The 12,915-nt window shown below is 35.9% G+C and overlaps 1 long non-coding RNA gene across 2 annotated transcripts in view; it reads right to left on the reverse strand.

The window, feature by feature from the left end:
• The window catches only part of LOC131071804 (uncharacterized), a 45,710-nt gene extending 36,511 nt beyond the window's left edge, over positions 1 to 9,199 (reverse strand). Inside the window, exons 1-3 of one of the 2 annotated variants that reach the window (XR_009112595.2) lie at positions 8,786 to 9,193; positions 8,546 to 8,640; positions 1,180 to 2,850 (exon numbers count right to left, since the gene is read on the reverse strand). This is a non-coding gene — a long non-coding RNA (uncharacterized LOC131071804). Of the gene's footprint in view, positions 1 to 1,179; positions 2,851 to 8,545 lie in introns of those variants that run through there. The other variant, XR_009112596.2, reaches the window with a different exon arrangement.
• Positions 9,200 to 12,915: the final 3,716 nt, after the last annotated feature.

The raw sequence follows: 12,915 nt of genomic DNA on the forward strand, positions 1-12,915 counted from the left end.
ACGCCTTGATCCTGTGCCGAAACGGGTATGTAGGTAGTCTAGGGACGGAGTTGCCCCTAGTACTCAGGTGTTCGTGGGTGGGGTCTAGGTTTTGGTAAGAAGAAGGATTGAGAAGAATCCTAAATTGAAGAATAAGTATAATGAAAAAGAAAAAGTAATTCAATGCATACTCGGAAGGAATCCCATATGGATTCGCTTGACTTCCCGAGGCTTTAAGACAAATTCCGAGGCGGAATTCAAGCTTGTATTATATTATTTTGATTTCTCCTAAGGACGGCGACCTCGGTGCACTCCTATTAGAAGAGTGTAGTACTTAGTGAGTGACTCAGGACCCGAATGGTCTCGATGAGTCTAAGTCTCTGGCCATAGCACCTCCTATCCCAATTGGATAGATGCCTATCCCGTATTGGATAGATGAAACCTTCTACTCTGTATGGACAGATGTCTAACCCGTATGGTTAGATGCTCATCCCGGATGGATGAATGCCTAATCCTAATGGATGGATGCCTAGAGTATGCGATTGAATCAAAAACAAATTATTAACTTAAACAAAACAAAAAGTGGTCAAATTTTGTTGGGTTAAGTAAGGTGGGTTATTACAGAGTAACTACGACTACCTCCCCTCATCTTACAAATATCTCATATAATAATCTATTCCAAGCATGATTGGGTTAGCATTGTTATCTCGAGATAATAAACATATAACATAACAGCCATATGAAAAGATTATCATAATGAAATCATGTACATAAACCAATGAAAACCCTAACTCACTAATGCATCAAATAACATACTGAACCATAAAGATGCAAATATAACTAAATATGTCTCATCATCTACTCTAAAAAGGAAATATAGAGTCCACTATCACCAAATATAACAAATAATGTCCATGCCAAGAAAAGTCGCTAGGGTGGGTATTACATATTCCATATGGATAGATGATCACCTGAGAATATAACTAATGAACACAGCAATAATTTAATAAGTGGACCAAAAAATGGATGAAATTTGTGCGTACGACTTGAAGGTTGTTACATCATTATTCTACTTCCCACATATATAAGAAGTTGTGGAGATCTCAATGAGCCTAAATCCTAACCAAAGCAATCTATCGCATTTGAATATATATACGTCTAGCATGGACAAATACATATTGCATATGTTTAGAAGATCACCTAAGTATATAGCTGATGAACACAGCTATAATTTTAATAAGTGGACCAAAAAATGGATGAAATTTTTCGGTACAGCTTGAAGGTTTTACATCATTATTCTAATTACCACATAGCAATCTATCTCATTTGAATAGATATACGTCCGGTATGGACAAGTAAATATTCCATATGGATAGATGATCACCTAAGTATATAGCTGATGAACATAGCAATAGTTTAATAAGTGGACCAAAAATGGATGAAATTTTTGGGTACGACTTGAAGGTTGTTACATCATTATTCTACTTCCCACGTATATAAGAAGTTGTGGTTATGAACTACGATGCATAAAGTTATGATCAAAATTAACATGACTATCAAAATCAACTAAGTGCTTCTGTTTCTGTTATTTCAAATTTTGAAATTCTCATCATAATATCTAACATAATGATAGATTAAGTTCAACTAAGTGCTTCTGTTTCTGTTATTTCAAATTTTGAAATTCTCATTACATTATCTAACATAATGCTAGATTAAGTTAATTAAAATTAATTTATTTTTGTACATACACAAACAGAATTGGTGCCAAATCGAACAAAAATAAATCTTAAAAGTGAGAAATTAAATGAACGAGGGTATACAGGAGAACTTGGCAAGATCTTGGGATGCCCTCAAGCCCAAATATTTGTTGATACCGAATGATGGTTCCAAGAGAACAGTTTTGATGTCTTAGATGGAGCCCATGCTAAAGGATGCTTCTCTTAGATGATATGATTTTTCCACAATCCATAAATTATTGGATGGAATTTTTTTTTAGTAAAAACTGTGTTTATTTCAAAAGCAAAAATAAACACAGTTTTCTACCCAAAAATTTAATGTGATGCTTCTCTTGCTTTAGATTTCAACGCCATCATAACCATGGCAAGGAACACTACTGCAACGGACCTTTGTATCCACCCCTTCTTTACTCCCTCGACACCGGACGGGAAGCACACACTAATTCATGGCAAGTATTTAAGACATTAACAACACTAGCTATGATGCTATCAACCCTCACAAAAGATGATAGGCATCAAAGACGAAAATATTGGTAAATCTTTCAGCCATATTTATATTCTCATCTCTTTGGTCTCGGGTTAGAATCTCTCATTCTTATTGGAGAAAAATAATAAAAATAAAAATTGAAAACTAGAAATGGGCTTAAAAAAAATCTTTTCAAATTAAAGATGCCAAAGGGCATCTGGATTCCTGCCACTGACACTCTGGAAAATGATAGGCCTAGGACTTTTACCACTGCCCATTCTTCATTTTAACTCAAAGTGCTAGACATTCTCTCTATCCCTAAAGCATAAACCCCACGTGCTATAAATCTTGGTATAAATACCTAGATATATAGTCTGTTTGAACTTCACATGCTCAAGTATACAAATATGCAGATCTATTTAGTTTGTGATGAATATATATCAAGTTCATTATACTATGTGTACATACACATGTTACTATCTGAAATCAAGTAAGAAACTATACCTACCAGCTGATTGGAGAGAAGAATCTGAGGATATTTTTGGATGGCTTCAAGCCAAAAAACTAATCTTTCTAGGAGAATGAAGATTTCCCAGACCAAGTTTGGTGCATGTCTTCTATTGTTTCCATGTTTATTGATTCAAAAGCGATGAAGCTTTTAATTTGCACCTGCATTATTATACAATCCGAGAAACATATCAAACACTTTAAAACAGCAGGATCATAGCTCAGCAAAATATATGCCTAATTGACATTGTAAGCCATGTATATAAGATTTAAAAGGCGGTTGTTCTTGTATGATTCTTACACAACTTGTAACATGTTTTATATCAAGTTCCCTAAAGTCAAGAAATAATAAAACAGGGATTTTGAACCTAAAGCGTAATCTCTGGTAAAGGAAAATATTATTGCTTTGAATTCTGATTCAATGATTGAAGAAAATAGGGAATCATTATCCTCCTTGGCAAGAAGAAAATGGTATGCAGTGGCCAAATTCTCCAATTCTTATCTGCCATCAAAACCTGTTTCAGTAAACGAGTGTTGAAGCTTCATTTTTGCAGCCATTTTGATATCCTAAGGCTCCTTGACTGCGAACCCATTAGAAAGATTCAACATGTGAATTGAATTGATGCGATTTCTATCTATTATTGAGTGATGAAAGAACTTAAAGTTGCTATCATCTCTTTATCTAAATAGCTGTAGCCTTCTGATTCTAACTATTTCTTCTTTAAATTCTGATAAAAGGCCGATGAGGAACTGCTATTTCAGTGATGAAATGAGTGTTACGGATTTAAACATATAACCTTTCTAAATGAGTTAGATTTAGTTGCCCCCGCTTGAAAAAAATTGCCAAAAACTGTTTTATTTCAGACCTTCAGTGCCTGTTCAAAGAATTTCAACTTACCCACAAAATTATACATAGCAAACCCAGAAATCTTTGGGAAATTCCACCCATCGATCTTAATTTTTCAATGAGATTGGGTTTCTTGGCTCATATTATTTCAACTTTGAACGAACATTATTTTTTCTTAATGGGATAGGAAAAAGTAAGTTGACTGGAAATGAATGTCAAAAACATGCCAAAAGAAATTTCAACAAAGAAAGCTTCCTTATCCGACTGCATCAAAGAAACTTGCTTTGAATAAAATCTCCATTGATAATAGAGTTCTCATGTACAGAATCATGAAAGGAACTGGGAAAATACCTATTAGAAACTTTTCCACCTTTTAGTTTTGGAAATAAATTGGTGATCAAATTCAAATCTCCTCCAAAATTTGCATGCTACGGGTGAACGGTTGAAGCAACCTTGAAAGCCCGTAACTAAAGCTCATTTCTAAACTTTCCTGCAAATATTGTTTATGAGGATTACAACTTAAGAATTCAGCAGCAGCACCCTGGGAGTATGTACTAGATATAGTGTCACCATATTCAAGTTTTAAGTGGGTTCTAATGTATCATAAGTATAACCCCTTCAGACCTATTGATGGGATCACTAACAAGAAAAGTTTCAATAACCCAAACTCTTATATTCATTTTAGAAATCTCTTCTTGCGTCATTCTTGTTTCTTGCAGTCAAGGTTTCACGATTTTCTTTAAACCATAAATTAAGTAATGCATCGCTAACAATCTTATGCGCAAAAAGTTGCTCCATTGAGATCTTTTGTGTTGATGATTGGCAGGTGTAAATCGATTTGAAATTTCAGGTGCACCTGCATTTTACTATTTACCAGTATTACAGTCATAACATCTTATTTCCTGATCTCATTTCAGAACATTGCAAGGGAATGTTTCAAGTTAGCTTGTTTTTGTCTGTTTTGTTTGATTATTCAAGAACTATGGAGACTAATCACTAGTTGAATAGATCAGGGATTTTGACTTAAATTTCAGAATTTCTATGCAATGAGCTCTGATTTCCGAACAGTTCGGAAATGAGAACTCTACTGTTTTGTTGGACAGTTTGGCTTTATAAGAAATGCACCTATATACACATCAGAAGAGCGGTCAATGGAATCCACTCTCAGCGTATTATGAATGAATCTAAGAAAGGAAAATAATTGTAGTAGAAGAATCTATCATGTACTTCAAGTGAGATTGATGACACAGGACTATATAAGATGTGATCAATTTTTCCTGTCTTTAATACACTACAATAGAGCAGTTAGTACAGGTACACGATGACACCTTAACTGTTGATTCTCAAAAGAAATCATTAAGGGAAATTTTATGTTTGTGATTGATTTATTGCAAGCTGATTAGGTAATTCCAAATTTTCTGCACTGGAAAATTTGACTATTAATGTTAGAGGAAAGGCATCATTAACATGATGGAATACCAAAGTTTGAAATGAGCTTGGGAGCTGGAAAGGGCAAGACGACGACAGCAACAAAGGGAGCTCTATAACCGTACCTGGCACTTCCTCTTCTTGCAATGGGGATGGGGGATCTGAAGATGGCGAAGGTAGCTCAGCGAATGATGACAGAAACACTGCTTATAGCATTTCTGGTCCCTTCATAGGTGACTGCAGCTTCTCAGCAGGTGATGTTGCAATTCGGGCATGTGGAGATGGAGACTGCGGATGAGGCAATGGAGTTTGTGCTTCTCCCAAATGGCATGGGCACCTCCTACGATGACTGTTCCCCCTGTGGTTCCTTAGAGGAAGTCGCTGCTTATAGTGTTAGAGGCTGGAGCATTTCTAATGGCATTGAGGACATTTGGGGCCATGAGTGAGTCGAGGAGGAGGACAAGCTTCTCCTTGATATTTCCTGGAGGCTCATTTGGCCAAAAAGGGGTATAGGGTCGATGAGTTGGAGGCTTCTACTGCTGTGTGCTGCAACAATGAAGAGGACTTTGAAGGCGTTTCCCTCTTGTCTCTCTGGCAGGAGGCAAAACAGAGGGTCCTGCAGAAGCATTCTGATCCTGGTCTAGTAGATAAATTTGAGCCTGGGGTAAGCGACCTTGGTCTCACTCTTAGGAGTATTTTTGCTCCCACCTCTGCAGTGCATTGTGATGTTTCCCCTATTGCCCCTGCTAGGACTCCTAGGGTTTCTGGGGTTGGTGTTTCTTCCGACCAAGATGACAATGCTTTGTGGGGTAAGGGTGACCTTTGTTTGCCAAATGTTTCGTCTTGTGATGAGGCTTCTAAGAAAGGCTGGTGTGGAGGATTTCCTTGGTATTTCCTCTCCCATTGTTCGTTGTGTGTCCAGTGCTCCTGCTGTGTTGGTGCCTCAGTCTTCCACCTCTTGTTTGGAGACTTCCTTTGCTGCCAGTGGAGGAAGGGTTGGATCTGGCTATCTCCAAGTCTGCCTTTCCGGAGTAGGCCGAGGTGGAAAGGATGGATATCGCTATCCCTGATTTGCTTACGAACAATACTGCTGCTTGGTTTAGCAACTCACTCTGTTGGGAGATTCTGCGGGAATCATCCCAACATTGATGTTGTCAGAAGATGGATGTGTCGGAGGTGGAACCTAAGAGGTAAGGTTGAAGTTGCTGCTATGCTTAACAATTTTTCTTATTCTCTTTGTCAAATCCAGATGACTGCTCTAGGACCCTTTTAGATGGCCCTTGGTTTATGGGGCAGAATGGGCTTTTCCTTAAACATCGGGCTCCTGGTTTTATTCCTGAGTGATGATACTAATAAGTTCCTTGTGTGGGTTCAACTACCTGAGCTTCCTTTGGAATTCTGGGATGAGAAAGATTTTAAACTCATTGCAAACACTTTTGGACAGAATGTTAATGCTGATTCAGTCACAAAATTTAAGAAGCGTTTGATATTTGCTTATTTTTGTGTGCTTATGGAGAAAAACAAGGAGCTCCCTTCTCAGGTTACTCTTTCCTCAAAGTATGGAGTTTAAGTGCAGCTGATTGTTTTTGAAGACTCCTCTATTGTTTGTCATTGCTGTTGTAAAGTGGGTCACTCTACTGCTAGTTGCCCCAAGAATGAGATATGGCAGCCTGTTTGGAGAAAAAAGGCTCATGTTGTCGACGATTGTTGCAACAACAAGGCTGCTCAAAAGGTTGACAGTAGATGGCAAGCCCCTATTGACTTTGATGAGATGGACACTTCTTCTTTGGTTTCAAGATGGGATTGTTCTCCTCCTTGGGTCAAGAAAAGAAGCTTAGAACTGGTTAACTCATGCACTATGAAACAAAAAACTTTAGAAAAAATTTGGCTTTAAACCACCCTGATTTTGGGTTGGGTGTTTGTCAGTTTCGGTGACTTTTGCTGTTTGCTACCTGTTTCTCTGGTTGTCTCTTAATGTTCTGTAGTTCTTATTGCTCCATCTTTATGTACAAGGGTCTGGGCCCTTTCTATTAATCAGAGCATCATGGAATACCTGCTAAAAGGCCGCTACAACATGCTGTAGAAAACCTAAAATTTCATAGCTTGATTGAGACATGAAGAGTGTTTAAAGTTGTTACCTTAATCTTCGGCAATCTCAACTCTGTGTACCTCATATGCCACACACTTAGAATACCACATCTCAAGCATTAACTTCTTATCCAGGTCATTCATTCAATTCATTACAAAACCAGTTTCAGTAAGCGTTCTCCATTGTATGGTTATCTACATGAACCTTTCACTAATTGTGTATATTCTGAAGTCCATCGTATGCAGGACTTTTCCTATATATTAGAATCCGTCAGTTTTTTGTCCATTGGCCACGAAAATTAATATAGTACCTTCTAACAAAGAAGAAGGGAATATAGGTTTAAATCAAACGGTGTTCAATCTTAAAATTATGAAAGAATGTGAACTCAATAGGGTATAGAGAAAAATTCAGAGCCCTAGACCCAAATTTTGCTGATGCCAAATGAAGATCTTGCTTAACAAAACAATTCTGGAATGTATCTTAGATTGAGCCCATGTTAAAAGATGCTCCTCCTTTTGATTCTATAGCAGTGAGGACCACTTCTAAGAAGACATCTGCAATATACCTCTTTACTCAATCAATCCAATGTTAAGTACTCTACACTCTTAAGGCATAATGCAATAATTCACAGCAAGTAATTTAAGACATTAATAAAGTTAGCTGCGATGCTATCCACCCTTAATAGCTCATCTACTCTTACAACAGATGATAGGGGTCAAATAAAACATATTCGTAGATCTTCACACTGTTTCAGACATATTCTTAGTCTTACATCTTCGATCTCAATTTGAATCACTCAAAGCTACCATATTCTAATTTCTACACATATAGAGAAGCATCAAACACTTAAATTAAAAAAAGAAACCGATCTCAGAAAAACCTTTGAACATGTTAAAGGCTTCTGGGATTCCTCCAATCACAGTTCTAGAAAATGTGTGGACAAAGATTTATTCCACTAACCATCATTCATTCTAAGCCAGACTGCTAGATATTCTAAGCATAAACCCGCACACACTGTAAATCATGATATATATGTATGTCTGAATATACCCAGATGTAGAGAGTTTGTTTATAAGCCCCTGTATGCATATATCCAGATTTATTTTATCTGTGCATGCATCCATACCCAATTGTATGTATTCTATCCATATCATGTGTGTATGATATATGTATACAATAAATAAACAACGCCAAACACATAGTAATCATTTATCTAAACAAAGAAAGAGTCATGTTTCTTAAATTTAAAATAATCTATTGGGTGAATATCTACAAATAAATATGAAAAACCTACAACGCATTAAATCCTACAAAAATTTAAATTATTATACAATCACTATACTACATAGTCATAGAAAAATAGGAAAACATACATCTGCTTCGCCCCTGCCTCCATTCTTCCATGCATATACATATATTGGAAAACACATATGTGGACAGAGACTATAAGCATCTGAATAATACAGAGAGGTATATAGACATAGACTACTCACAATTGGATATGTGCACATGTGCGTGTACATCTGGACATATTCAAACGTGTGTACATCTACGGACTACATAATTATAAATCGGTTTGGCTCAAACCCTAATTAAATCAAGAAACCAGACATGATATTCATATATTTAAACAGAGTTCGTTCATCTTAAAATTATCTTTCAGGTGAAGATCTTCAAATGGGCATTAAAAATCAAACAGAATTCAATAATATAAGGAAAGAAAGTGAACCCACCACGTTGTAGAGAAGAATTTAACAAGATCTTGGGATGTCCCAAGGCCCAAAACATTTCTAACATTCATTGAATATTGCTCCTCTGCTAAGAACAGGTATTCGCTCCTTCCTTGGATTCAGTTCACCCTCGACAAGAAAATCCTTTAGTCTTAACATAACAAAAACTGAGTTCAGAAAAATCTTTGCCTAAATTAAAAATAGCTTCTGAGGTTTCAATCTTTCATAGTTCTAGCAAATAATTGATCTAGGGTTAATCTGCTCATCTCTTATTTTAACTCAACTTGCTAGAAATCCTCCCAATTCATGAAGCATAAATCCCCACATTGTAAATATCTATAAAGACGCTTGTGTACATACACAGATCCGGTCAATATACTAAATGTAAATATTCAAATTTATGTATTATGTAGGTACTCAATGTAAATATTCAAATTTGTGTAGAATGTAAGCTGATATTAATCTAATGGGGAAAAATGCATACCCACGTCTTTTATCTTGTCTCCCCACTTTCACAAAATTGTATTTTATGTCTTTATTATTAGTACTTGTCGCTAGGCAATACTATTGTAATGAGTTTTTTATTTTTCCAGTTAACTAGTTATTAAAAAAATTAATTTGAACCAATTGCACAGTTTCTTTATTCACTTTAACAAACGACAATTCATTTCAAGAGTCTTTACTCCAGTTAATTTTTCGTTTCATTTTAATTTTTAAAGTAGATTTAAATCTAAAACTATTTCAATTATTTAACTTTATTTTGTGAAATTAAAAATTTATTAAGATTTCTTTAATTTATATTATTGTTTCTAGTAAAATTTTAATTATTATAAAATAATTATGTTTTTTTCTTTTATCTTAATTATTATAATTTTTAAAATATAATCATTATTAAAATTAAATCATAGTTATTATTAAAATTATACTAAAAACAAGGCAAGTACTAGCCACTATGTGGCACTTGTTTGAGATGGTTCAAAGCTTGCAAAAACCTATGCAAGCCGATTCAAACGATCACGTCTCTTGATTTTTCACCTTGCTTGTTGTACAGGCAAATATATCATTTTTATCTTTCATCATTCCTTATTGTTTTTTTTTTGGTAAATGCATCATTTTTATCTTGCATCATTCCTTGCTTCTTCTTTTTTTCGTATTGTCGTCCCATCAATTTTATTTTCGTATGCAGGCTATTTTCTATCATCTCGTCCAATAATAATAAATTTCCCCATGTTGAAAGTAATTGTGACTAGTAAATTAACAATACAACCATTTAGTGAAAAGGCCACGTCACAAAATGGTAAAGCCATGGCATGTGGACATTTCATGATGTGGCACGGCAGGACCACGGGAAGAGGAATGAGGTGGCGGTGGGACCACGGGAAGAGGAACGGGGTGGCGGCGGTTAGAAGACAACGAACCACATTCTAGCAAGAAGTCATGGTTGGCAGTATGCCTTTAAATAGACTTTCCAACAGGGTCCTTGAATGGCAAGGTTTTGAAAAGAGCAATAATATTTTTTGGAATCCCCAAATGGGCTAAAGAAAAGCCACGACTAAAAGAGGAGGGATAAATATGCTATGTGTGGTCCTCTTGCATGAATCCCAACTAACTTAGGGGATTCAAAAGTTTTTATACCGCTGTGGGTCGTCATTTTTTCCATTTTTTTATTTGAAAGGAAAGTCTTGGTGGAATCTTTAGACGATCCTCTACAATTTTTTCCAGAATCTTTCGTAAAGTCTACAAAAACATGAGGTAAGTCTAGAAAAATAGTGTTTAATAGCTATTGTCACAAAAGTTTGCACCCTTGTTGAACACTCGTGCTCAACAACCTTGTGAAACATGGAAACAACCTCCAAGTGTCGAACCTTACATAGTGTGAGGTTGAATCTCCGGAGAAGGTCGACTTCCTTATCAATCCAAATGCATATGTTGAACCAACCCAACATAGATAAGACCTAATCTAGTGATCTAAGGGGGGGAAATGAGAAGGAATGCTTCAAATGGAAATAAGGTGATGCACCTAGATTGAGGATTATCCTCCCTGGCCATAACTACACAAAACATCAAGAAATCTAGTCAAAGTATGCACAAATTATATCTAGATTAACTCCCTAAGTGTAAGTGAAGGTTGGAATTATGTAGGATGAAGAAAGGAATTAAATCAATTCACATATGACATCCACAGAGGCATAAACTCAATCACATAAACTAAGAAAACAAAAGAGAATGCATTCTGATGAGGAGGTAAAAGGGATTGCACAGATTATAAGAACTGAAAGAAGGCAAGATAGCTAATTTTATTAATGCAAAGGCAAGACAATTTTTTACAGTTGCAGAAAAACATCAGTTTCTGTAAAAGAAAAAAGGAAGAAGATTCGTACAATATGTTACAATTTTGCCTTTATAGGTCAAGCATAACTCAAATGATACACTCAGTTCAAAAACCCTAACCAGCTAGGGTTAGGTTACAAAAAAAAGAAAGATCATATCAGAATAGATTTGATGGTTGTGTGCCCTAAATATATCTTCTCCTATTGAGAAGAAGCAAAAATCCTTACAAAATGGGAGAATCCCTGCGGATAAATATCTGGAAGGTGCCTACAAGGGTAAAAAGTCTTCATACTGCAATAAATGACCATGGTGGCATCTAGAATCAACTTGCAGAGTCATGTCTGGAGTAATGGCGGAGGTCCTGAGAGTGGTTGAGTTGAGATTGATCAGATTTAGATAGTGGATCCGTGAAATTATGTAATAAGATGCAAATTATTTGAGTCAATTAGATTGTAGAAAAACATTTTTTTAGAAACTTTAAAATCATGCATCTTAACTTTTTAAAAATAAAAATAAATATATCAAAAAAAAACATTCATAATTCTAATTGATGGAAAAGCAATTAAATAATAATGGAACTAACAAAAATTGATTGCAACCGATTGCAATAGTACTAGCCTAACAGCAAGTACTAATAACTAAATTATATTACTTGACATATTCCTTAAACCTTATTTTTAACAAAGAGAATTATTTGATTTCTTTATAAAGTAAAAATGGAAAATTTATTAGAAAACAAATAATAAGATGTGTGTGTGTGTGTGTGTGCACGCTAGAGTTATCATGTTGTGGCTAATAATTATTTATTTAATTATTAGTCTATTATACTCTACACTTAAGCTAAACTTAGGCATCTTATAATTCTTTAGGGTTTTCTCATTTAGGGTTTCTAGTGTCCTTTTATAAGGATTCTCTCTTTGTAATTTGTAATCGTATTGCATTATTCTTGCACAATCAATATGACTCATCTTTTCTGGATCATTGAATTCTGACCTCCATAGCTTTGTTTTTGCTTCTCTCCTTCTGTGACAAGTTTGCATGTAGGTAATCCTTGGGAGTTGTAGAGTTGATTTTTCCTCAACATCTATATGGTATCAAAGCTCAGATTTGTTGTTGCATGTTCTTGGTTTTTGAAGTTTTTTGGAGCTTTGAGGGTTTCAGATTTAAGAGGATTTTTATTGGATCTGGGAGTAGTTTTTTTCGTTGGGTATTTTGGGCTCGAACAGACCACACGGTTGTGCTCAAAGCGCCCAAAAACCCCTATTTTCATATATAATTTGTCCAATTTGGACAAAGTTGACTTTTGGGGCAATTTTTTTTTTTTGTTTAGGGTCGTACTGTCCACTTCTGCACATGAATCAAGATGAAAAATTAAAAAATAAAAAAATAATTAAAAAAGGAAATATTGTTGTAGGCAGTTTAACGGCGTGCCCAAGCCGACATGGTTCCCTAACCGCCACGGTTACCGTAGCCACCGCAATGCCTGTTGTCGTCTGTGGTTTACTAGTTGTCGCGACCATCAGTAGGTTCAGCGGTCTGTTAACCATTGTGGCCAGTGGTAACCACCACCGATGACCGCTAGCGGTTTAGTCATTGACCATAGTTTTCCACCACCGTCGCCGCCGCTGCCCATGCACCTTGATCCGTTGCCTGCACGCCACCTCCATTGGCAACTCTGCCCAATCACCACTCAAGCCCCTCTTGCAAGCCTTTTGGATAGGAGATGGTTTTTTCACCATAACTTGGGCAAACAAAGTCATTTTTTGGAAAATTTTATATTATCGGAAAGCTCTCTTCGAGCT

Source organism: Cryptomeria japonica, chromosome 6 (assembly GCF_030272615.1).
Source record: "Cryptomeria japonica chromosome 6, Sugi_1.0, whole genome shotgun sequence".
Classification (NCBI taxonomy): Eukaryota; Viridiplantae; Streptophyta; class Pinopsida; order Cupressales; family Cupressaceae; genus Cryptomeria; species Cryptomeria japonica.